Source organism: Rhinoderma darwinii, chromosome 7 (assembly GCF_050947455.1).
Source record: "Rhinoderma darwinii isolate aRhiDar2 chromosome 7, aRhiDar2.hap1, whole genome shotgun sequence".
NCBI classification, from domain to species: domain Eukaryota; kingdom Metazoa; phylum Chordata; class Amphibia; order Anura; family Rhinodermatidae; genus Rhinoderma; species Rhinoderma darwinii.
Window position 1 is genome coordinate 106,042,663 of NC_134693.1, and position 24,604 is coordinate 106,067,266.

Genomic DNA, 24,604 nt, shown 5'->3' on the forward strand with positions numbered 1-24,604 from the left:
TGTATCTAAGATATTGAATACCGGATAATTTCAAAAACTCCACTAATGGCTGCATTAGTATTGTAAAACTAAGGAATTTGAGCATGGTCTAAAAATATTGCACCATAACATGCCCCAATCCGTAAGACTGTCAATTTGGAAACTACAGATGTAGCAAAATTTAACTTGACACTTAATGCGTTAAATGCTCTCTATGGGCAAGCTGAATATGAAACGGCACCCCTTATATATTTTTTCTTTATAAATAATTTCTGACCTCTGTCTACTGTATATTATTGCCTCCTGGGTATGAACTACATTTTCCAAGAAACCCCTCGCAGGACATGATAAAGGGTTATCCCATATACATATCAAACATACTTTTTTATTTTTCATAGGACCATACAAAGGATATTTTGGGCTGTATAAGTTTGTTTGCATCTACCTTTTTGAAGAAAAAAGGGTGACCACTACGATCAACAAAAATACTGAAATGGCTACCACTCCTGGTGTGGGGAAGGATGAACCTGGAGATAGAAGATATGGTATTAATTATAGTGAAACCTCTCTGGAAGACCACCTCTTTGAGAAGACCACCAGATTTTCAATTTCCTTATTAACATGTATATTGGCCATCTACTTTAAGGGAACCACCCCTATAGAAGACCGTTTTTCACTGCAGTTTTCACCAAATATTTATATTATAATAATCTCATAACTAACTATAATACCTTTAGGAGGAGTTGTCCATTGCACTGGCTTGCTCCATTCGCTCCACCTGCCTCCTGCGTAATTTGTCTGGTTCACGCGCACCTTGGCTTCATACAGAGTGTCGGGGTGTAGGTCACGCAGTAAAACTGACAAATCGTATTGTTTCATTGTGAATCTTTTGGCATCCTGAGGAAAGGAAACATAATGTCTAATTTTGGGAAATCATATCCTTCAAGTGGTTGTATAACACAAGGTCGGCTTCTTGTTCACAGAAATAGCACCACCATTGTCCATGGGCTCTGTCAGTTATTGGAGATCAGTCCCATTGTATGAGATTAGAAAAAAAAGGACAGCTTTTTTGTTCCAAACACAGCACTGTGTTTGGAACAAAAAAGCTGACTTTTTTTTCTAATCTCATAATATCCCTTTATCTGTTTAAAATGTCCATGTATATAAAATCGAAAATGTATCTTGAGGGGCTTAGCGAACAGTCATGTTCTAATTATATTATTTACCTTCCATGACCATTTCACTGGTTTGAAATGGACTTCTGTTTCCATATTATCTATGTAATTTCTATGATTGTTGACCCAGGTGAGATTCCATGAGCCATCTTCTATCATCCTGATGTCAAGGACCATAGGTGGATCAAGGCGCACTGCAAAAGGAAATCATGTATTTGTTTTAATATTTTGTATAAATATAGCAGCTTTTCATTAAAGGGGTTGTCTCATGTTGAGAACATCTTTTCATAAGCCGATGTAATGTGTGTTGCGTATTTGCTGTGTGTTGCGTAGCGGATTTCTTTCAGGAACAGGATATTTCATCATTCTGATGAGGAAGAGAAAACCTCAATTTTCAGCTTCCAGGCTTATTACATGAACACGGAGCTATTACCATGGGCAGATATAGGCGAATGGATATGGAAGTGTCCACTCTTATTAACCTTGTACCTTGTAAGTAACTATACATGTTTATGTCATGTTTTCACTAGTTTACTTGTATGTATGATGTCTGAATAGCAGCATCTGCAGTATGTAAACCTTATAACAAAGATAAACATATAACATATAGAACATTATTCATAAGTACAAATAAAACTTCAATATATACTGTCTATTTGTTTTTCAGGTACATAACCGTCCCGAATTGTGGGACACCTGCAGCGCAGGGTATAGTGAGCGCAACACACGGGATCATGGCTGGACCAAAGTGTGTCGAGGTCTATACCCAATCAAGTATTCGAGAAAAACGGGATCGTGTACGGCGCTGCTACTCAATGATGATGCATGAGTTATTATATGATGTTTATTTAATGAAGGCCCGTTTTTCATCCCGTTTTTCTCTAATACTTGATTACTTTGCACGGGGGCCTATTGGCGTGACCGTTTGGGATTTCGGCAGCAGCACTCACTGCTATTCACCTGTCTTAAAGTGATTGATCTACCCTTCTGTGGTAAGCATCCATTCGTCATCAATTGACTGTCATTTTTGGGCTTACTCACACTATGTGGCGCCGTGTGTGTTTCTTTCATTTATTTACTGAGGTCTATACACAAACTGGGATGGAATATTTGAAAGAGAGCAGGGTGTGATCCGAACCTCTATCCGCAACGACAAATCCGCAGCATTTTGCCTGACATTTTAGCCAAATCCGCAACGGAATCCGCAACGCGAATTATGTGCGGCATTGATGCGGACAGTGTCTGCAGCAATTCCGCCACGTCTGAACATGCCCTAAAACTTCATATAACCAGATGATTTAAAGGTATATAAAGACTAAGAGGACAAACAATATGTAACAAAAACACAGGGTTGTCTATCATCACAACAACACGCACAAAAAAACAGTCCTACCTACTATAAGTTTGTCGCAAAGATAATGCAAATGTAGAGGGGTGTATGTCTATTCAATGAGCACCAATTCAATTAAATTCAATATTTGCAAAATGCAAAAAAAAAATCAGACGACATCAGTAGTGAAAAAATGGGTGGACGTGTGCGTGGATTCAGCATGTAACTTTCACCATGGTTGATGATAGAAGGTTCAGAGGCTTTTTTCACAGCAGGTCTGTTATTGAAGAGACAGTAGCACCAGTCCCTATCTCACCCTACTTCTAGAAGAACAACAGGACAGATATTCAGTCCTGTTACTGAGCCTGAAAGAGAGATTGGCCCATAAGGCCCTATCCCTACACTACACAGACGCTATATATAGCCCCACCCTCCCATTACATTTCTTTCCTCTTGGGAGTCATCAGGGGATTCACAGAGTAAAAGAAAATTTTGAAAAAGTTTTCAGAATTTTTTTGGGGGAAAAAATGTGTTGCCGCATTCAGACGAATTAAAAAGGCAGCAAGGTTCAACATTGTTTTAAAAATGTTATAGAATTTAAAAAAAACATAAAATAGGTAGCCACGTTTAGACAATTTCAGAAGGCAGCAGGGGTCAATATTATTTTGAAAGGAGAAAATAGGAGGGTATATATTCCCATATCTGACAATGCAGAGTTTGGGGTCAACAAAAAAAGTGCATAAAAACACCACTTACACATGGTACAAGAAAAGATATTACTTTACCATAATGGTGAATCAGTGAGGGCCAGGGTTCAGTGGAACCACAAGTCCAAAAACACAAGAAGTGCTGATTTTTCATCGGTTTCTCGCTGCCTGTCATTATTGGAGCGTGTGCTCACGTTATGGATTGAAGCTTTCTGTAGCTTTCTGTGACCCCAGTCGGCTTCTTGTGTTTTTGGTGTTGTAAGTCTGGTAAAATCCACCCTTTTTTACTACTGATGTCGTCTGATTTTTTATAATTTTGCAAATATTGAGTTTCATTGAATTGGTGGTCATTGAATAGACATACACCCCTCTACTTTTGCATTATCTTTGCAACAAACTTATAGTGGGTAGAACTGTTTTTTTTGTGAGGGTTGTTGTGATGATAGGTAACCCTGAATTTCATTACATATTGTTTGTCCTGCTAGTATATATATATATATATATATATATATATATATATACCTTATAATGGTAATGATTAAAAGTTAATTTTTAAGTAGCTACAACATGTTTAGTGTTACCCTGTTTCCTGCATTACTAAGTTGAGAAATCTATGATATACAGTAGATACATACATATATATATATATATATATATATATATATATATATATATATATATATAGGTAAATTTATTTCATGGATGTATTTACACTCACTAGTTTAGTTCTATTAAGGTATCACACTGATGCTCTAATTTGAAGTCTCTCACAGTGACTGGTTCTTTTCAAGCAAATGGGTGGTAATGCCATGTCCCGTGCACCCCTATTGCCTCCACTCTGGCCTGGTGGCATAGAAACATGGCACTGTAAATCAGATCGCCTGTATTGTCCTTTTTATTGCCACAATAGAGAGCCATTTTTCTACCAATATAGTCCCGTGACACTTTTTTAATATATCATTTAGATTTCATAATCGGTTTGGTATTAGACTGTAAAGATTATAATTCATTGCATCGGTACTTAAAGCTGAATAAAGTTTGAGAAAAAAGTGGATTAAACTTTGCATTGCTTGTTAGAAAATCTTTGTTTCCTATAAAGTAATTTACTGTAAGGCTATGTTCACACGGAGTATTTTGGGGGAGGAATATCTGCCTCAAAATTCCGTTTGGAACTTTGAGGCAGATTTTCCTCTCCCTGCACGCCGATTTTCGCGGCAATTATCGCGCCGTTTTTCGCCCGCGGCCATTGAGCGCCGCGGGCATAAAACAGCGAGATATACGCTTTCTCCTGCCTCCCATTGAAGTCAATGGGAGGTAGGAGGCGGAAGCGCCCGAAGATAGGGCATGTCACTTCTTTTTCCCGCGAGGCAGTTTTACTGCTCGCGGGAAAAAGCCGCAGACACCTCCCATTGAAATCAATGGGAGGCGTTCTCGGGCCGTTTCTGCCGAGTTTTGCGACGCGGTTTCCGCGTCAAAAAACTCGGCAAAAGACCCCGTGTGAACATAGCCTTAGAGTATGTTTACACGCTTAACAAAATACGGCTGAAAATACAGAGCTGTTTGGCTGGGTTCACACGACCATGTTACGTCCGTAATGTACGGAACGTATTTCGGCCGGAAAAAGACCCGGGCCGAACACAGTGCAGGGAGCCGGGCTCCTAGCATCATAATGATGTACGATGCTAGGAGTCCCTGCCTCTGCGTGGAATTACTGTCCCGTACTGTAATCATGTTTACAGTACGGGACAGTTGTCCTGCAGCGAGGCAGGGACTCCTAGCATCGTACATCACTATGATGCTAGGAGCCCGGCTCCCTGCACTGTGTTCGGTCCGGGTCTTCCGGCCGAAATACGTTCCGTACATTACGGGCGTAACATGGTCGTGTGAACCCAGCCCTAGAGGGATGAGGGAAAACAGCTCCTGATTTTCAGCTGTTTTTTAACCCCTTAGTGACTAAGCCTGTTTTGGCCTTCAGGACCAGGCCATTTTTTTCAAATCTGACATGTATCACTTGAAGTGGTAATAATTTTGAAATGCTTTTATTTTTTTGAAACGATTCTGAGATTGTTTTCTCATGACACATTGGACTTTAAGTTAGTGGTAAAGTTTGGTCGACACATTCAGTGTTTATTTATGAAAAATTGCAAAGATTAAAGTTTTTTAAAATTTAAATGTATCTGCTTGTAAGAGAGATAGTACTACCACACAAAATAGCTACTATTTCACATTTCCCATATGTCTACTTTGTTTGCGTAGTTTTTTGAATGTCCTTTTATTTTTATAGGACGTTACAAGGCTTAGAACTTTAGCAGCAATTTCTCACATTTCCAAGAAAATTTCAAAAGCCTTATTTTAGGGACCGGTTCCGTTCTGAACTGGTTTTGAGGGCCGTATATACTATAAAGCCCCTATAAATCACCCCATTTTAAAAACGGAACCCCTCAAAGTATTCAAAACAGCATTTAGAACGTTTCTTAACCCTTTAGGCGTTTCACAAGAATTAAAGCAAATTAAAGATGAAATTTACAAATGTCATTTTTTTGCAGAAAATCTGTTTTGATCCATTTTTTTCTGTAACACTGAAGCTTTTACCAGAGAAATGCAACTCAATATTTATTGCCCAGATTCTGCAGTTTTTAGAAATATCCCACATGTGGCCCTAGCGTGCTACTGGACGGAGACACATGCCTCAGAATCAAAGGAGCACCTAGAGGATATTGGAGCCTTATTTTTATTAGAATATAATTTAGTCACCATGTCAGGTTTGAACAGGTCTTTTGGGGTCAAAACAAAGAAAACACCCCAAAAAAGACACAATTTGGCAAACTACACCCCTCAAGGAATATATCAAGGGGTATAGTGGGCATTTTGACCCACAGGTATTTTGCTGAATTTAGTGTAATTATGCTCTGAAAATTAAAATCAAAATTTTTCCTAATAAAATGTCGTTTTAGCTCAGATTTTTCAATTTTCACAATAGATAAAGGAGACAAAGAACCACAACATTTGTAAAGCAAACTCTTCTGAGTACGGCAATACCCCATATGTGGTAATAAACTGCTGTTTGGACCCACAACAGGGCTCAGAAGGGAAGGAGCACCATTTGGCTTTTGGAGCTCAAATTTTGCTTGATTACTTTTCGGGTGCCATGTTTCATTTGCAAAGCCCATGAGAGGCCAAAACAGTGTAAACCCTCAAAAAGAGACCCCATTCAGGAAACTACACCCCTCCAGGAATCTATCTAGGGTTATAGTGAGCATTTAGACCCCACAGTTCCTTTGCAGAATTTATTGGAATTAGGCAGTGAAAATTAAAATCTACATTTTGTTCCACTAAATTGGAGAATGTCTTCATTTTCACAAGGAATACTGGCGAAAAAGCACCCTAACATTTGTAAAGCAATTTCTCCCGATTACGGCAATACCCCACATGTGATCATAAACTGCTATTTGGACACCCAGCAAAGCTCTATAGGGAAGGAGCGCTATTTGGCATGCAGATTTTGCTGTATTAGTTTTTGGCCACCATGTCGCATATGCAAAACCCCTGACGTACCAGAATACAGTGGACATTAACACAAAAAAGGCTGTCTGCAACAGCCAAGCCCAATTTCCCAGCCACCACAATAGATAAAATAAATAACTTTTATTCAGCTACGTATAGCTCGGACAGACCACATGAATGAGTTTAAAATTGTCAGCAGCCGAGGACCGGGTACACATATGTGTCATCTGATTCAACAGACACATATAGTATTAGGCGTAGGATTATCAGTATTTTCCCTATCCAGTTAGAATTGATAAGTAATAGTAGGTCCGGTCGACGGCAGTGTTTAAAACATTAGCAGCCCCCCCGACATGTTTCGCTACTAAGTAGCGTCCTCAGGGGTCCACGGGGCTAATGGCGGCGCGAAATGTAACTGATCCTGATATAGATACGTCGGATGACACATTCGGAGGTGTGTCAGGCCCAATGGCCAATAGCAGCAGGGGAGACACAGCGAACTCTCAGCTGTATCCAGCCGGCGTATGGGCAGCAGAGTAAGATAGTCAAATCACAGACGGGAGGTGGCGCATGCGTATGGGAGCAAAGGGAGAACTTAGTGATTTCACCCTAGTTCAGATCGCGGCTTTACAAGGGAGTCGTTAGCGCATGTGCAGATGAGCCACATACCGACATAGCGCCAGAGAAGTAACACTCTGGCTGCTCACATCCCATAGCAACCCACGATCACATCAACTGTCATCACCTTCATATTAACGCTGCTTGGTCCGCACTCATCAAAGGGCACCGGCCGATACTGACGACAATATAGTAATGTGAGCCCATAATGAAAAAGGGCTATAGATAAACAATTAAGTCGTAGCCGATGATTACAGAGGTCAGGAGATGAGCCCATAAGGAAGAGACCACTCAGTGTCCCGTCCCCACATTATCCCGAGTGAACACCTAAAAAACGGTTGTATTGCCGCATTCAGGATCAAGGGCAACAAAGAGCCATATGTTATTAACAAAAAATGAACATCTACACAATGCTATAAAGGGTATACTTATGGTGAAGCATACATAAGGGGTCACCTCCAATATATAACTATATACACTGGATAGCATACTGGTTCCCCATAGAAGAAGTGTCATTCACGGCTCGAGAATGACACTTAGGGATGCATTGATGGCTAATCCGAGTGTTACCTATCGGAGGGGTAGGAATTTACGGGAGTTCCTGGTACATAGTCATTACTCCAGACAATCCAACACTCCCTCAACTTGGCTTAAATCATCACTGAAGGGTTTTCATCCATGTGGCAGATGTTCTTTCTGCCCCCTAATGCCGACTGTTAAGAACTTTTCCAATCCTGTCGATGGGAAGTCCTATCGAATAGAGCAGTTTTTGAACTGCCAGAGCAGTGGGGTAGTTTATATCGCCAGGTGTCCCTGTCCCAAACTATATGTGGGTAAGACCATTCAGGAGTTGAGGAGACGTGTATCAAGGCATATGAGTGCAGTGACTTGTAATGAGGATACCACCCTTACGAGACATATTATAAAATTTCATGGAGGTAACCCTAAGTTGCTTAAATTTTGGGGCATCACTCAAATCAAAATGGGCCCCAGAGCGGGCAATTTGGATCGTAAACTCTTGCAAGAGGAAGCGAGATGGATCCATCGACTAAATACCATGTCCCCCTCAGGTCTGAACGAGGGTTTTACCTTTAGTGCTTTTCTTTGACTCTACAGTTGGACACGGAGAATATATTTTTTCTCACTGTTGTCCCTGTCTATACTATTGGACCACTGTGGAGCAATATGTGTGTATATATATTAAAAACTACTGAAAACTAGAATACCACCTGCCTGTCATTTTCTATATTCCCTACACAATTGTGGAGAATCCTTTTACAAAAAGATAGCCACTTGGAAGCAAGTGGTTGGACTAGCTGATGTGCTGATTTATTTTCATTACGGTTTGACCATGTGATGGCGGCAGACCATTGTAACTTATACATTATATATATTTCATAAATTGATCCTGTAGTAGCGTTGGGAAATATGGCGCAACCGCAAGTGGGGACCTCTGGGGGACTCTCGAGCCGTGAATGACACTTCTTCTATGGGGAACCAGTATGCTATCCAGTGTATATAGTTATATATTGGAGGTGACCCCTTATGTATGCTTCACCATAAGTATACCCTTTATAGCATTGTGTAGATGTTCATTTTTTGTTAATAACATATGGCTCTTTGTTGCCCTTGATCCTGAATGCGGCAATACAACCGTTTTTTAGGTGTTCACTCGGGATAATGTGGGGACGGGACACTGAGTGGTCTCTTCCTTATGGGCTCATCTCCTGACCTCTGTAATCATCGGCTACGACTTAATTGTTTATCTATAGCCCTTTTTCATTATGGGCTCACATTACTATATTGTCGTCAGTATCGGCCGGTGCCCTTTGATGAGTGCGGACCAAGCAGCGTTAATATGAAGGTGATGACAGTTGATGTGATCGTGGGTTGCTATGGGATGTGAGCAGCCAGAGTGTTACTTCTCTGGCGCTATGTCGGTATGTGGCTCATCTGCACATGCGCTAACGACTCCCTTGTAAAGCCGCGATCTGAACTAGGGTGAAATCACTAAGTTCTCCCTTTGCTCCCATACGCATGCGCCACCTCCCGTCTGTGATTTGACTATCTTACTCTGCTGCCCATACGCCGGCTGGATACAGCTGAGAGTTCGCTGTGTCTCCCCTGCTGCTATTGGCCATTGGGCCTGACACACCTCCGAATGTGTCATCCGACGTATCTATATCAGGATCAGTTTCATTTCGCGCCGCCATTAGCCCCGTGGACCCCTGAGGACGCTACTTAGTAGCGAAACATGTCGGGGGGGCTGCTAATGTTTTAAACACTGCCGTCGACCGGACCTACTATTACTTATCAATTCTAACTGGATAGGGAAAATACTGATAATCCTACGCCTAATACTATATGTGTCTGTTGAATCAGATGACACATATGTGTACCCGGTCCTCGGCTGCTGACAATTTTAAACTCATTCATGTGGTCTGTCCGAGCTATACGTAGCTGAATAAAAGTTATTTATTTTATCTATTGTGGTGGCTGGGAAATTGGGCTTGGCTGTTGCAGACAGCCTTTTTTGTGTTAATGTATATTGTGCCCGCCAGCCACTTAGGGTCACATTCTTTTTTTGTTCTCAGAATACAGTGGAAACCCCAAGAAGTGACCCCATTTCGGAAACTGCACCCTTCAAGGCATTTATCATTTGCCTGGACATATGACAGGGCCCAGAAGTGAAGAGCACCATGCGCATTTGAGGTGTATTTTGGTGATTTTCACAGCATTGGCCCACAATTGCAGGGCTCGGAAGTCAAATAGTAAAACAAACCCCCAAGTAGTGACCCCTATATTGGAAACAACACCCCTTAAGGCATTTTAAGGGGCGTAGTGAGATTTTTGATCATCCCACAGGTTTTTTTTTTTCATTAGAAATTAATTAACCCTTTCAGGACTGCTTTTTCATTTACGGTTTTCACTCCCTGCCTTCCAAGAGCCATAACTTTTTTTTATTTATCATCACACAGGTGATTCTACATTAGAAATTATTGCCCAGAGGATGGTGCAAAGTGAAAATTGCAATTTTCCGCCGATATGCCAATTTAGTTCACAATATGTTATGCTCAGTTTGTGCCACTGAAGACTAATAGCTCAAACTGTTAAGTGGGTTCTCCCGGGTATGGCGATGCCATATATGTGGACGTAAACTGGTGTTTTGGCACACTGCAGGGCTCAGTAGGGAGGGAGTGGCATTTGGCTTTTGGAGCGCAGATTTTGCTTGGCAGTTGTTTTGTTTGGGGTTCTGTGAGGAGTACATCAGGGTATAATAAGAGGGTATAATAATGCGGTAAATAAATAATAACCCGCAAATGTGTGGCCAGTGTCGCAAATCTTATCCGCTTTTGGAACACTCTGCATATTTTGCATCGCCATATTCTGAGAGCCAGAACTTTTTTATTTTTTCTCCAACAGAGCTGAGTGAGGGCTTATTTGTTGCGGGACAATCTGTAGTTTTCATTGGTACCATTTTGGCGTACACACAATTTTTTGATCACTACCAAAGTCAGAGGAATGACCCTGCCTTAAGGTGCCAGTTTAGGTTGGGTCTGTCGAACGCCCTGAAAGATCTGCTAGTTAGTTATCCCTCTTCTGACTCCCTAGACTAGGTTATGGCTTTAGCGGTACGACTTGACCGACGTCTCAGGGAACGACGACTTGAACGTCTTGATGTTTTCTCCTCTGACTCCCCCATGATGCCTCCCGAGGTTCCGTTACTTCGTTCCTCCCCGGAAGACTCAGAGGTACCTATGCAACTCGGGGCCTCCGTGTCCCCCAACAACGTAGAGATTTCCGCAGGAAGAATGGTCTCTGCTTCTACTGTGGGGATGACAAGCATCGAGTGAACAACTGTCCTAAGCGTAAGAATGCAGCCGGAGAACTTCCGCGCCTAAGTGATCATCGGGGAGGTCACTTGGGCGCACAGGTATTTCCCGTAAATATGAAACGTAATAAAATCTTGCTTCCCTTTCAGGTCTCTTTTGGTGGTAGCTCTGCTACCGGCAGTGCCTTCGTGGATTCAAGGTCTTCTGCTAATATCATGTCTGTGGAATTTACTATGTCTCTAGCTATGCCTTTGATTGATTTGCCTAAACCTGTCCCGGTAGTGGGTATCGACTCCACTCCTCTTGCTAATGGTTATTTTACACAGCATACCCCTGTTTTTGAACTCCTTGTTGGCTCCATGCATTTGAAGCAGTGCTCTGTACTGTTAATGCAGGGATTATCGTCCGATTTGGTTTTAGGCCTTCCCTGGTTGCAGTTGCATAATCCCACATTTGACTGGAATTCTGGGGACCTTACCAAGTGGGGTAATGAATGCTTGACGTCATGTTTTTCTGTTAATTCTATTTCTCCCCCTGAGGTGGTGAACACGTTACCTGAGTTTGTTCAGGACTTCGCCAATGTTTTCTCTAAGGAGGCCTCCGAAGTGTTACCACCTCATAGAGAATATGGTTGCGCAGTCAATTTGGTACCAGGAGCTAAGCTCCCTAAGGGTAGGATATTTAATCTCTCTTGTCCCGAACTTGAAGCCATGAGAGAGTATATCCAGGAATGCCTGGCCAAGGGTTACATTCGCCCCTCTACTTCTCCGGTAGGTGCTGGCTTCTTCTTCGTAGGGAAGAAGGATGGTGGTCTTAGGCCATGCACTGACTACCGAAGCTTGAATGAGGTCACTGTAAGGAACCAGTATCCTCTTCCTCTGATTCCTGATCTCGTTAATCAGGTTAAGGGGGCCCAATGGTTCTCTAAGTTTGATCTACAGGGGGCGTATAACCTTATCCGCATCAAAGAGGGGGATGAGTGGAAGACTGCGTTTAACACGCCCAAAGGTCATTTCGAATACCTCGTCATGCCCTTTGGGTTGTGTAATGCTCCCGCAGTCTTCCAGAATTTCATAAATGAGATTTTAAGAGACTACCTGGGGTTATTTCTTGTAGTGTACCTTGATGACATACTTGTGTTTTCCAAGCACTGGTCCTCCCACATTGAGCATGTCAGGAAGGTGCTCCAGGTCCTTCGAGAAAACAAACTGTTTGCAAAGACCGAAAAACGTGTGTTTGGGGTGCAGGAGATACCATTTTTGGGCCAAATCCTCACTCCTCATGAATTCCGCATGGACCCCGCCAAGGTCCAGGCTGTGGCGGAATGGGTCCAACCTGCCTCCCTGAAGGCGTTACAGTGCTTCCTGGGGTTCGTTAATTATTACAGGAGGTTTATTGCTAACTTCTCGGTCATCGCTAAGCCTCTTACGGATCTCACTCACAAAGGTGCTGATCTCCTCCACTGGCCTCCTGAGGCTGTCCAGGCTTTTGAGGTCCATAAGAAGTGCTTTATCTTGGCCCCGGTGCTGGTTCAGCCCAACCAAATGGAGCCATTTATCGTGGAGGTTGACGCGTCCGAGGTGGGAGTGGGGGCTGTCTTGTCCCAGGGTACCAGGTCCCTCACCCATCTCCGTCCCTGTGCCTACTTCTCCAGGAAGTTTTCACCCACTGAGAGTAACTATGATATTGGTAACCGCGAACTCTTAGCCATTAAATGGGCATTTGAAGAGTGGCGCCACTTCCTGGAGGGGGCTAGGCACCAGGTAACGGTCCTTACCGACCACAAGAATCTGGTTTTCCTAGAATCTGCCCGGAGGCTAAACCCGAGACAAGCTCGTTGGGCGTTATTTTTTTACCAGATTCAACTTTGTGGTTACCTATAGGGCTGGGTCTAAAAATGTTATGGCTGATGCACTGTCACGTAGCTTCATGGCCAGCCCTCCTTCGGAGGAAGATCTTGCTTGTATTTTGCCTCCAGGTATAATCATTTCCGCTATTGATTCTGATTTAGTCTCTGAAATTGGTGCTGATCAAGGTTCAGCTCCCGGGAGCCTTCCTGAGAACAAGCTGTTTGTTCCCCTGCAATTCCGGCTAAGGGTACTTAGGGAAAATCATGACTCTGCACTATCTGGCCATCCAGGCATCCTGGGTACCAAGCACCTCATTGCCAGAAGCTATTGGTGGCCTGGGTTGCCTAAAGACGTTAAGGCCTACGTCGCCGCTTGTGAAGTTTGTGCTAGGTCCAAGACTCCCAGGTCCCGACCAGCGGGCTTACTATGTTCTTTGCCCATTCCCCAGAGACCTTGGACCCATATCTCCATGGATTTTATCACCGATTTGCCTCCATCTCAAGGCAAGTCGGTGGTGTGGGTTGTAGTAGACCGCTTCAGTAAACTACCCAATGCTAAGACGTTAGCTACCTTGTTTGTCAAACACATCCTGCGTCTCCATGGGGTCCCTGTCAATATTGTTTCTGATAGAGGGGTACAATTTGTTTCATTGTTTTGGAGAGCCTTCTGTAAAAAGTTGGAGATTGATCTGTCCTTCTCCTCTGCCTTCCATCCTGAAACTAATGGCCAAACTGAGAGGACTAATCAGTCTCTAGAACAATATTTAAGGTGTTTTATCTCAGACTGTCAATATGATTGGGTCTCATTCATTCCCCTCGCCGAATTTTCCCTTAATAACCGGGTCAGTAACTCGTCAGGGGTCTCCCCCTTTTTCTGTAATTTTGGGTTTAATCCACGGTTCTCTTCCGTTTCACCTGGTAGTTCCAACAATCCAGAGGTAGAGGTCGTTCATCGAGAACTGTGCACAGTCTGGGCTCAGATTCAGAAGAACCTAGAGGCGTCCCAGAGCATACAAAAAACTCAGGCAGATAGAAAACGTTCTGCTAACCCCTTGTTTATGGTCGGGAATCTGGTGTGGCTATCGTCTAAAAATTTGCGCCTTAAGGTCCCGTCCAAGAAGTTTGCTCCCCGGTTTATAGGGCCGTACAAGGTCATTGAAGTCCTCAATCCTGTCTCCTTCCGACTGGAGTTGCCCCCATCTTTTCGAGTACACGATGTGTTCCATGCCTCCCTCCTTAAACGCTGCTCCCCGTCCTTGGCTCCCTCGAGGAAACCTCCGGTCCCTGTTCCCACCCCTGAGGGGGCAGAATTCAAGGTGGCCAAGATTATGGACAGCAGGATGGCCCAAGGCTCCCTCTAGTGCCTGGTCCATTGGAGAGGATATGGGCCTGAGGAGAGGACTTGGGTACCCGCTCGGGATGTTCACGCTGGGATATTGGTCAGGAGGTTTCACCTTCGTTTCCCCAGTAAACCAGGTCCACTTAGAAAGGGTCCGGTGGCCCCTCATAAAAGGGGGGGTACTGTAAAGGATCTGCCAGGCACAGCTTCGGGGTTAACGCCCATAGATAATCAGTCGGCACCTGCTTCTATGTCTGTGAGACTGACTCCATCTTCCACCACTCAGGGTGGCAGGCTTAGGAGTGGGAGAACCTATCACAGCCTGGCCAGACGGAGCTAGCTCCCGCCCTCTGTCTATTTATACCTGCCTTTCCTGTTCCTCCTTTGCCTGTGATTCTTCTCGTTTGGTTTCCTGGCCCTGCTGCAGCTTCTTGTACCATTGTCCTTGCTTTATATTGACCCCGGCTTGCTGACTACTCTCCTGCTCTGCGTTTGGTACCTCGTATACTCCTGGTTTGACTCGGCTTGTTTACTACTCTTCTGCTCTGCGTTTGGCACCTCATACTCTCCTGGTTTGATTCGGCTTGTTCACTTCTCTTGTTGCTCACGGTGTTGCCGTGGGCAACTGCCCCTTTCTCCCCCTAGCTCTGTGTACCCTTGTCTGTTTGTCTGTCGTGCACTTATTGAGCGTAGGGACCGTCGCCCAGTTGTACCCCGTCGCCTAGGGCGGGTCGTTGCAAGTAGGCAGGGACTGAGTGGTGGGTAGATTAGGGCTCACTTGTCTGTCTCCCCACCCCCGTCATTACAGGACCCTTCTAACAAAAAAGGATTGTAAAAAGTTGTCAATCCCTTTAATTTTTGCTTGCTCACATACAACATTCCTGAGAGTTCCTACATCTAGGCCAGGATTTTGGGGAAAGCCACATAAACCTATGGTCAGAGAGAAGAAATGTGCTCTGCTGTTGTATCCCATTGAAGAATTTACATATTGCAGTACAACAGCCAGTACTTACGATTGTAAAATGGATAGAAATGAGATAAAGATATGACCGTCTTATTGATGTTTTTTCCAACACTGCAGATCGCACTCACATTCATCTGATGTACAACGGTCATGGCACTTCTATGCTAAAGTTAAAAGAAAAAAAACAGGTAAATCATCAGGTAAGGTCCAATAATAAAGCTTCATATTGCATAACTTGAATAATTTTTTATTTGACTTACAGAAACAATGATTCAGCAATAATTTATTCAGTAGGAAGCTGATATAATTGGAAATAAGCAGAGAACCAACCTCCATTGGACTGTGGCTGCTTCCCTGTCTCAGAGATAGTGTGAGCACCACACTTCTGACAGAAAGAAGCCCCCCAGCGCAGGAAGTAAGTGCAAACTGGGCTCATGTGAGGGGGCATTTTTTGGCTTTCATGAGAACCATTATAACTGGCATGAGGGGCGTTGTAGCTGTCATCGGGGTCTTGTGGTTGTCATAGAGGTCATTGTGGCTGTCATGTAGGGTATTGTGGCTGTCATGGGGACATTGCGGCTGGGGCGTTGCCATGGGGCGTTGTGACTGTCATGAGGGGCATTGCATTATGACTGTCATAGGATGCAATTTGTGGCTGGTGTGGTGGTATGTGGTGCGTGTAAAAGCAAGGATATTCCTGGATGTCAAGCTCTGTAGAGGCGCATTATAGCTGAAAGAAGTCTTCATGCTAGTCAGGGCTGAGTGGAAAAGACAATGAAAGTGAACGAATAGAGACATCATCTGTGAGTTATTGGATTTAATTGATGCTTAATTTTCCTCTGACTGTATCTGATCAGTACTGTAAATATCTGAGCATTGTATGGTGATAATAATTGGTCATGTTATAGCGGTATTATTTATATTTAGATGTATTCTACATGTCCCTATGATAGAGCAAAGCATTTAAGAGAAGGAATAAAACAGGACACATGCCTATGGGGCAATAAATGTGCGCAACCTCAAATCTTACGCATTCCAATCCCCACCCCCACCCCAGTAAAACCAAGGTGCCCCGGCCCTATGTACTCACATGTTCACCATTTACAGTAAGATTCATTGCACAGCTTCTGCGGTTACTACTATGGGGAAGATAGCAGATTCCTTTTATACATCTGAAAGAGAGTAGCAATAAAAGTCAGAAGAGACAGTATACATCTTTAGTTGTATTCATATTCTACACGCTGGCAGACAGCCAGTCATGGTGAGAGTGAGGAACGGTAATCTTTCAGGTTAAAAATGAGGGCGCTACCTCTGTCATTGAAATCTATAAGTGCATCACTGTGACACTTGAGTTCTAGATGTTGTATAAATTACTGTTGGGGACAACTCAACGAAGAAATAAAAAACAATCCAAACACTCAAAGGCATAGAAAAAGATGGACGGGCTAATCTATAATAGGTAGCACAGACTAAGGCCTTATTCACACGGACGTGTCAGTTTTGCGCGAGCAAAAGCTCCGTGTGACATCAGCAAATGGTGCGTGATTTTCGCGCAGCCGGGCATCATGATGACACTCTGATTTTATGTTTACAAACAGAAAAGCACGAGGTGCTTTTCTGTTTTAAATTTATTTATTTTACTACTGTAGCGCGCATCACGCGCGGCACCCGGAAGTGCTTCAGTGTGCCGTTCACAATTTGTAAGCACCCATTGACTTTGATGGGTGCGTGCTGCGCGAAACACGGGCAAGTATAAGACGTCGTGAGTTTCACGCAGCGCGCAAACACTGAGTGAAATTCACTGACAGTCTGAACGGCCCCATTCACTTACATAGGTCCGCGCGACGCGCGTGAAAATCACGCGCGTAGCACGGACATATAACACGTTCGTGTGAATAAGGCCTTACAGAGGGAATTCATGAGCATGAAAAGGGAAAATGGTATCTGAGCGTTTTTGGGAATACTCTCAACTTCCAACAACATCCATGTGGACTTTGGATGTCTGGGAAACCATTTACTGGTGAATCAGGTGGCACAGCAGTTGCACGAACAGGAGAAGATGGCAGTACTACATGGTATGCTGTGTCCACTGGTGTACTGATGACAATCTGCCAAAGTAAGGGAGCAAGTGCACTGAGAAGACGTGATGCCTGCCTTTACTTTGCGCATTCCTGCAGAAACAGCGCCATACCTGTCCATACTGTACATTGTTTCAGGTATTGCAGCTCAGCTAGATTGATGTCAATAGTGCTCAGCTACAATACCACACACTACCTGTAGACACGAGCGGCGCTGTTTTTGGAAGAAATCAGACATGTTTTTCTAATGCTGTACAATCCCTTTAAGGCCCTGTTCACACAGAGTATTTTGCAGGCAGAAAAAATCTGCCTCAAAATTCCTGCAGGAATTTTGAGGCAGATTTCCACCTGCCTGCACTCTCTAGCGGTGTTTTTTGCTGGATTTTTCACTGTGCTTTCTCTGCCTCCCATTGATTTCAAAGGGAGGTCAGAGACAGAGACGCTCGTGGGAAAAAACGCCTCTGCCTCCCATTGAAATCAATGGCACGCGGTTTGGGGCGTTTTTTGGCACTGATTCCGACGCAGTTTCTGTGATAAAATCAGTGCCAAAACACTCTGTGTGGACAGGGCCTAACTGTACTGACTATATAGATACATTTTATTAATGGAGCCTTAATAGCAACAGTCAAAACAAAGTGTTTAAGTAAAGTCGTTACATAGTTAGTACAAAAGACACATGTGCATCAAGTTCAACAAAGGGTTGGGAGAAATGATAGAACTTTGTTTTACCCCTACTGATCCACAGGGAGGTTTAAAAGTAAATAAATAAATATAAAAATTACCCATAAGGCATTAAACAATCTTCCTTGAAATGGAAAAATTCCCTCCTGATCCCAAGTGGCGATCATACTGGATCACCATTCAAACAAGAATTCTAGACATTGACATAGGCGCTGATATTTTTTCGTAGTGAATGGTAGAAAAGGCTGCAATACCTGTGAATCGCCACTAAATGTGTGTCGAACATTCTCAGCGAGCAAGAAGAAATGAAAAGGAAGCAGTTGCGGTCCCTTCAAAATAGCTAATCGGCTGGGGTCCCATCAGCTAAGGATAGGCCATCAATTTTTATTGTTTGTGAAACCCCTTTAATTCTTTTATTCTTTCCTCATAACGAAGATTCTACATGCCCCTTATTATTTTAGTTGCTCTTTATTTTTTTTCCAACTCCAGGGCAGTTTCATTATAATTTACACCTCAGTTTGTCCTGCACCAGCCTTTACTGACACAGGAAGTTCCTGAGAAAAAGAAGTGTATTGTCCTCTTAACCCCTTCCCGCCCAATCACGTACATTTACGTGATTAAAGCTGGTGGCTTACCGCCTTTTCACGTAAATGTACGTCATGGAGATGAAGCTGGCTCAGGAGCTGAGCCAGCGACATCACCGCCGGGTGACAGCTGTATGTTACAGCTGTCACCCTGAGGTATCGGCCAGGACCGGAACTAGCATCCTATCCAGCCGATTAACCCCTCACATGCTGCGTTCAATACAGATCGCAGCATGTGATGAGTTTATAGCCACCGGCACCCCAGCAACGTGATCGCTGGGTTGACGGTGGCTGCAAAGGCGATCGGAGGGCTAATACTTACCTCCCGATCAGCCTGTAACGGAATCCTCCTATGCCCCGTCGTCGGCGGGGCCCAGGAGGCTTCCGGTACCATCGGCAAGATGGCGCCGGCTCAGCTTCCGGCTCAGAAGCTGAGCCGGCGTCATCAGCAGTGGGTGTCCGCTGTATGTTACAGCGGACACCCCGATCTATCTCCAGGAACCGGAGCTAGCTCCGATTCCTGGCATTAACCCCTTCGATGCAGCGATCCATTGTGATCGCTGCATTCTAGAGGTTTGTAGCAAATCGGCAGCCTTGCCACGCGATGGCAAGGCTGGCGACTGCTACTATGGCAACAGGAGCCCTAACAATGGACTCCTGTCTGCCATTACGTAAGCTGATTAGGCCCCGCCCAGAGGCGTAGCCTGATCGGCTTGCTGTCAGTGAACAACTGACAGTTCCAATACATTGCACTACATAGGTAGTGCAATGTATTAGAACATCAAACAAACAGTTGGACCTTCAAGTCCCCTAGTGGGACTAAAAAAAAGTGTAAAAAATGTAAAAATAAAAGTTGTAAAACTTACAATAAAAGTTTCAAGTAATAACACAAAACACAATCGCCCTTTTTCCCTTATCAAGTCATTTATTATTGAAAAAAATAATAAAGCCATACATATTTGGTATCGCTGCGACCGTAACGACCTAAACTATAAAAATATGATGTTATTTATCCAGCGCAGTGAACGCCGTAAAAAAAAAAACCCTCAAAAACACTGCCATAATTACTGTTTTTTTGGTCACCGTCTTCCAAAAATTGAAATAAAAAGTGATCAAAAAGTCGCATGTATCCAAAAACGGTACCTATAAAATCTATACCTCGTCTCGCAAAAAACAAACCCTCACACCGCTCCATCGACGAAAAAATGTAAAAGTTATGGCTCTCAACATCGCGACAGAAGAAATACATTCTCTTTCCAAAAGTAATTTTATTGTGCAAAAAGTTATAAAAAAGTTCTATAAATTTGGTATCGCCGGAATCGTACTGACACGCAGAATAAAGGTAACATGTCGTTTATAACGCATGGTGAACGCTGTATATAAAAAAAACAAGCTATGGCAGAATTGCTGTTTTTTTGTCACCTTGCCTCCCAAAAAAAGGATAACAAGTGATCAAAAAGTTGCATGTACCCCAATATGGTACCAATAAAAGCTACAGCTCGTCCCGTAAAAAAAGAGCCCTCATACCACTACGTCTATGAAAAAATAAAATAAGTTAAGGCTCCAATAATTCAGGAAAGAAAAATATGCAGTTGTGCCGGCCCGAGGGGAACATTTCTTCTGTTTCAAAAGGCGATGTATCAAGGCACTAAAATTAGGGAACCAGGAAGGGGAGGGCGCAAACATATCTGCTGGAAGTGACGGTGCCCGTATTATACCAGGACAACACTTTCCCGGCAAAATTCCCCAAACTGCAAAGGTGCAGAGTGTGGACCAAAAGGGGGATAAGGAAGGACGCCAGTTATCAGTGCGACACCGGCCTGTGCAGAAAGGATCGATCACAGCGTAACACACATCTATGGATCATTTTATTATATTTTTTACCTTATTATTATACCACCTGACTATGCCCCGATGTACTCTGCCGAGCTCACATATGCCCCACATTATAAACGGAAACACCAGTGATACTCCAAACAAAACTATTACCAAGCAAATTCCACGCTCCAAAAGCCAAATGGCGCTCCCACCGATCTGAGCCCTACAGCATGCCCAAACAGCTGTTTATGTCCACATATATGGCATCGCCATACCCGGGAGAACCCTTTTAACAATTTTTGAGGTGTGTGTCCCCAGTGGCACAAGCTGGGCACGACATATTTGACAATGAATTGGCATATCTAGGGCAAAATTTTAATTTGTACCTTCGGCAGCGCAATCATTTATGGAAAAGACACGTGGGGTGAAAATGCTCACTACACCCCTTAATAAATGCCTTGAGGGGTGTAGTTTTCAAAATGGGGTCACTTCTCAGGGGTTTCTTTTATTTCACATCTGAGCCTCTGCAATTGTGAACCAATACTTTATATGTCGCCAAATTAGGCCTCAATTTTACACGGTACTCTTTCACTCCTGAGCCCTGTCGAATGTCCAGGCAAAAGATTAGGGCCACATGTAGGGTGCTTCTAAAACCGGGAAACACTGCATAAAAATTGAGAGCTGTCTTGTTATGGTGGCACAAGCCGGGCACCACATATTGGCGTATCTAAGGAAAAATTCCCATTTTCACTCTCCCACATCGTGTGCATACGAATTTCTGCAAAACACCTGTGGGGTTAACATGCTCACTACACCCCTAGGTGAATACCTTGAGGGTGTTGTTTCAAAAATGGGGTCACTTCTAGTGGGGATCCACTGTTTTGGTTCCACAGGGACTTTGCAAATGCAACATAGCGACCAGAAACCAAATGCAGCAAAATCTGTACACCAAAAGCAAATGGCGCTCCTTCCCTTCTGAGCCCTGCCGTGTGTCTAAACAGCAGTTTATGACCACGTGTGGGGTATTGCCGTACTCCAGAGAAGTTGCTTTACAAATATTAGGGTTCTTTTTTTCCTTTATTTGTTGAGAAAATTAAAAATTTTGAGCTAAAGCTACGTCTTCTTGAAGAAAAAGGATTTTTTTTATTTTCACTGCCCAATTCTAATAAAATCTATGAAACACCTGTGGGGTAAAAATGCTCACTACACCCCTAGATGGATTCCTGAAGGGGTGTAGTTTTCTCAATGGAGTCATTTTTTTGGCGTTTTCACTGTTTTTGTCCCTTAGGGGCTTTGCAAATGCGACATGGCCTCCGCAAACCATTCCTGCTAAATTTGAGCTCCAAAAGCCAAATGGCGCTCTTTTCCTTTTAAGGCCTGCCGTGTGTCCAAACAGCCGTTTATTACCACATGTGGGGTATTATTTTACTCGGGAGAAATTGCTTTACAAATGTTGCGGTGCTTTTTCTCCTTTAGTCCTTGTGGAAATTAGAAAAAATTAGCTAAACCTACATTTTCTTTGAAAGAATGTAGATTTTCATTTTCATGGCCCATTTTCAATAATTTCTGCAAAAAACCTGCGGGGTCAAAATGCTCACTACACCCCTAGATGGATTCCTCAAGGGGTGTAGTTTTCTCAATGGAGTAACTTTTTTGGCGTTTTCACTGTTTTGGTCCCTCAGGGGCTTTGCAAATGTGACATGTCCTCCGCAAACCATTCCTGCGAAAGAATGTAGATTTTAATTTTCACGGCCTACTTCCAATAATTTCTGCAAAAAACCTGCGGTGTCAAAATGCTCACTAGACCCCTAGATAATTTCCTCAAGGGGTGTAGTTTCCCAAATGGGGTCACTTTTGGTGGATTTCCACTGTTTTAGCACCGAAAGAGCCCTTCAAACCTGACATGGTACCTCAAATATTTTCTAATAAAAAGGAGGCCCAAAATCCACTGGGTGCTCCTTTGCTTCTGAGGCCTTTGCTTCAGTCTATTAGCACACTAGGGCCACATGTGGGGTATTTCTAAAAACTGCAGAATCTGGGCAATAGATATTGAGTTGCGTTTCTCTGGTAAAAACTTTGTGTTACAAAAAAAATAGATTAAAAATGAATTTCTGCAAAAAAAAAAAATGAAATTTGAAAATTTCACCTCCATGTTGATTTAATTTCTGTGAAACATTTAAAGGGTTAAGAAACTTTCTAAATGCTGTTTTGAATACTTTGAGGGGTGAAGATTTTAAAATGGGGTGACTTTTTGGCGGTTTCTAATATATAAGGCCTTAAAAGCCGCTTCACAACTGAACTGGCCCCTGTAAAAATAGCCTTTTGAAATTTTCTTGAAAATGTGAGAAATTGCTGCTAAAGTTCTAAGCCTTGTGATGTCATAGAGAAATAAAAGGACGTTCAAAAAACGATGCAAATATAAAGTAGACATATGGAGGATGTTAATTAGCAACAATTTTGTGTGGTATAACTGCCTGTCTTACAAACAGATACATTTACATTTAGAAAAATGCTAATTTTTGCAATTTTTCAGAAAATTTTGGTGTTTTTCACTGATAAATATTGAATTTATCGACCAAATTTTTCCACTATCATAAAGTCCAATGTCTCACGAGAAAACAGTCTCAGAATCGCTTTGATAGGTAAAAGCATTCCGGAGTTATTACCACGTAAAGTGAAATATGTCAGATTTGAAAAAATGGGTCTGGTCCTGAAGGCCAAAATGAGCTTGGTCCTGAAGGGGTTAAGGGTCAGTTCACACAGAGTTTTCTGGCTCTGATTTTGACACGGAAACTGTGTGGAAATCAACGCTCAAAAAAGGTGCAAATCGATCCCCATTGATTTTAATGGGAGGCCGAGGCATTTTTTTTTCCTTGGCGGCTTTTGGCTGCTCGCAGAAAAAAAAAGCAATGTGTACTTTCTTTGAGCGGTTTCCGCCTCTGACCTCTCATTGAAATCAATAGGATATTTAGTGCAAATATTATCTGTGGCACTCTGTGTATATTCCGGGTGCTGCAGGTAGGGCTCCCACCCCATCAATATTGTGAAGATAAACTGGAGTACTCCGTTATGCAGACAAGGTTTATTTGGGCACCCACCACTGGTATTACATACCCCTTACTACTGCGCTATTGGCTTCCAACACCACATACCCCTCTCATTCAGCGGCAATAGAGATTTTTTTTTATAAAGGACCTGTGTTTAGGCCAAATTGTTTCAAAGCTTATTTTTTGCCATCTTCCAAATAAACCTTGTGGGCATATGATAACGGAGTTCTCTAGTTTATCTTCACAAAATTAAATCAATGAGGCAGAAAAAACAGCGGCACTCGTTTGTGAGCGATTTTCTTTAGGCATTTTTTGCCTGCAGCCAGGGCCCGACTGGGACTTAAAATCAGCCCTGGCATTTTTAAGCACACAGGACCCCCGCAGGCCATACACAGCCGCCAGGGTTGGGCTGGAGTACACAGGACCACCTTTCAGCTATACAAGACATGGGGAGATTTATTAAAACAGGTGTAAATGAAAGAGGAATAGTTCCTGATAGCTCCAACTCCAACTAATCCACTGCTCTTCTATGAGAATAATGAACATGCTCGCTACAGCCGCTATTCTAGAGGATTTTTTTGCGGAGCGGAACAAAATTCAAGCAGAATTATTTCTGCTGCATGTGAATGGGGTATAAAATAGCCCATTCACTTGTAATGGATGCAGAAGGTTAGTGGATTTGAAAGGGATTTAGGTGTGGAATCTGGGACTTAGTCCTAATCAAATCCTGATTGCGTGATCATGGCCTAATACTAACGTATAAAGATTGCAAATTATACCATTATACAATGCTAAAATATCACCATACTGTAAAGAAATAGTATGATTTCAATTTTATATTCAGCCATATATACACACACACACACACACACACACACACACACACTCACATGCTGAACATATGGCGCACAGATGCAACCTACAAGCTGGACACATTCTGCATTCGTGGCACTCACACCTAGGACACATGCGCACGCACACCACTCACACCTAGGATATATGCACACGCACACCACTCACACCTAGGACACATGCGCATGCACACCACTCACACCTAGGACACATGCGCACACACACCACTCACACCTAGGACACATG

At 43.1% G+C, this 24,604-nt stretch overlaps 1 long non-coding RNA gene across 1 annotated transcript; it reads right to left on the reverse strand.

The window, feature by feature from the left end:
- Positions 1-1,215: 1,215 nt before the first annotated feature.
- LOC142657308 (uncharacterized) lies at positions 1,216-16,468 on the reverse strand. The gene is made up of 3 exons (XR_012849893.1): positions 16,389-16,468; positions 15,348-15,462; positions 1,216-1,348 (listed from the first exon to the last, which is right to left on the reverse strand). It is a non-coding gene; the product is annotated as an uncharacterized LOC142657308 (long non-coding RNA).
- Between the last annotated feature and the right edge of the window lie 8,136 nt (positions 16,469-24,604).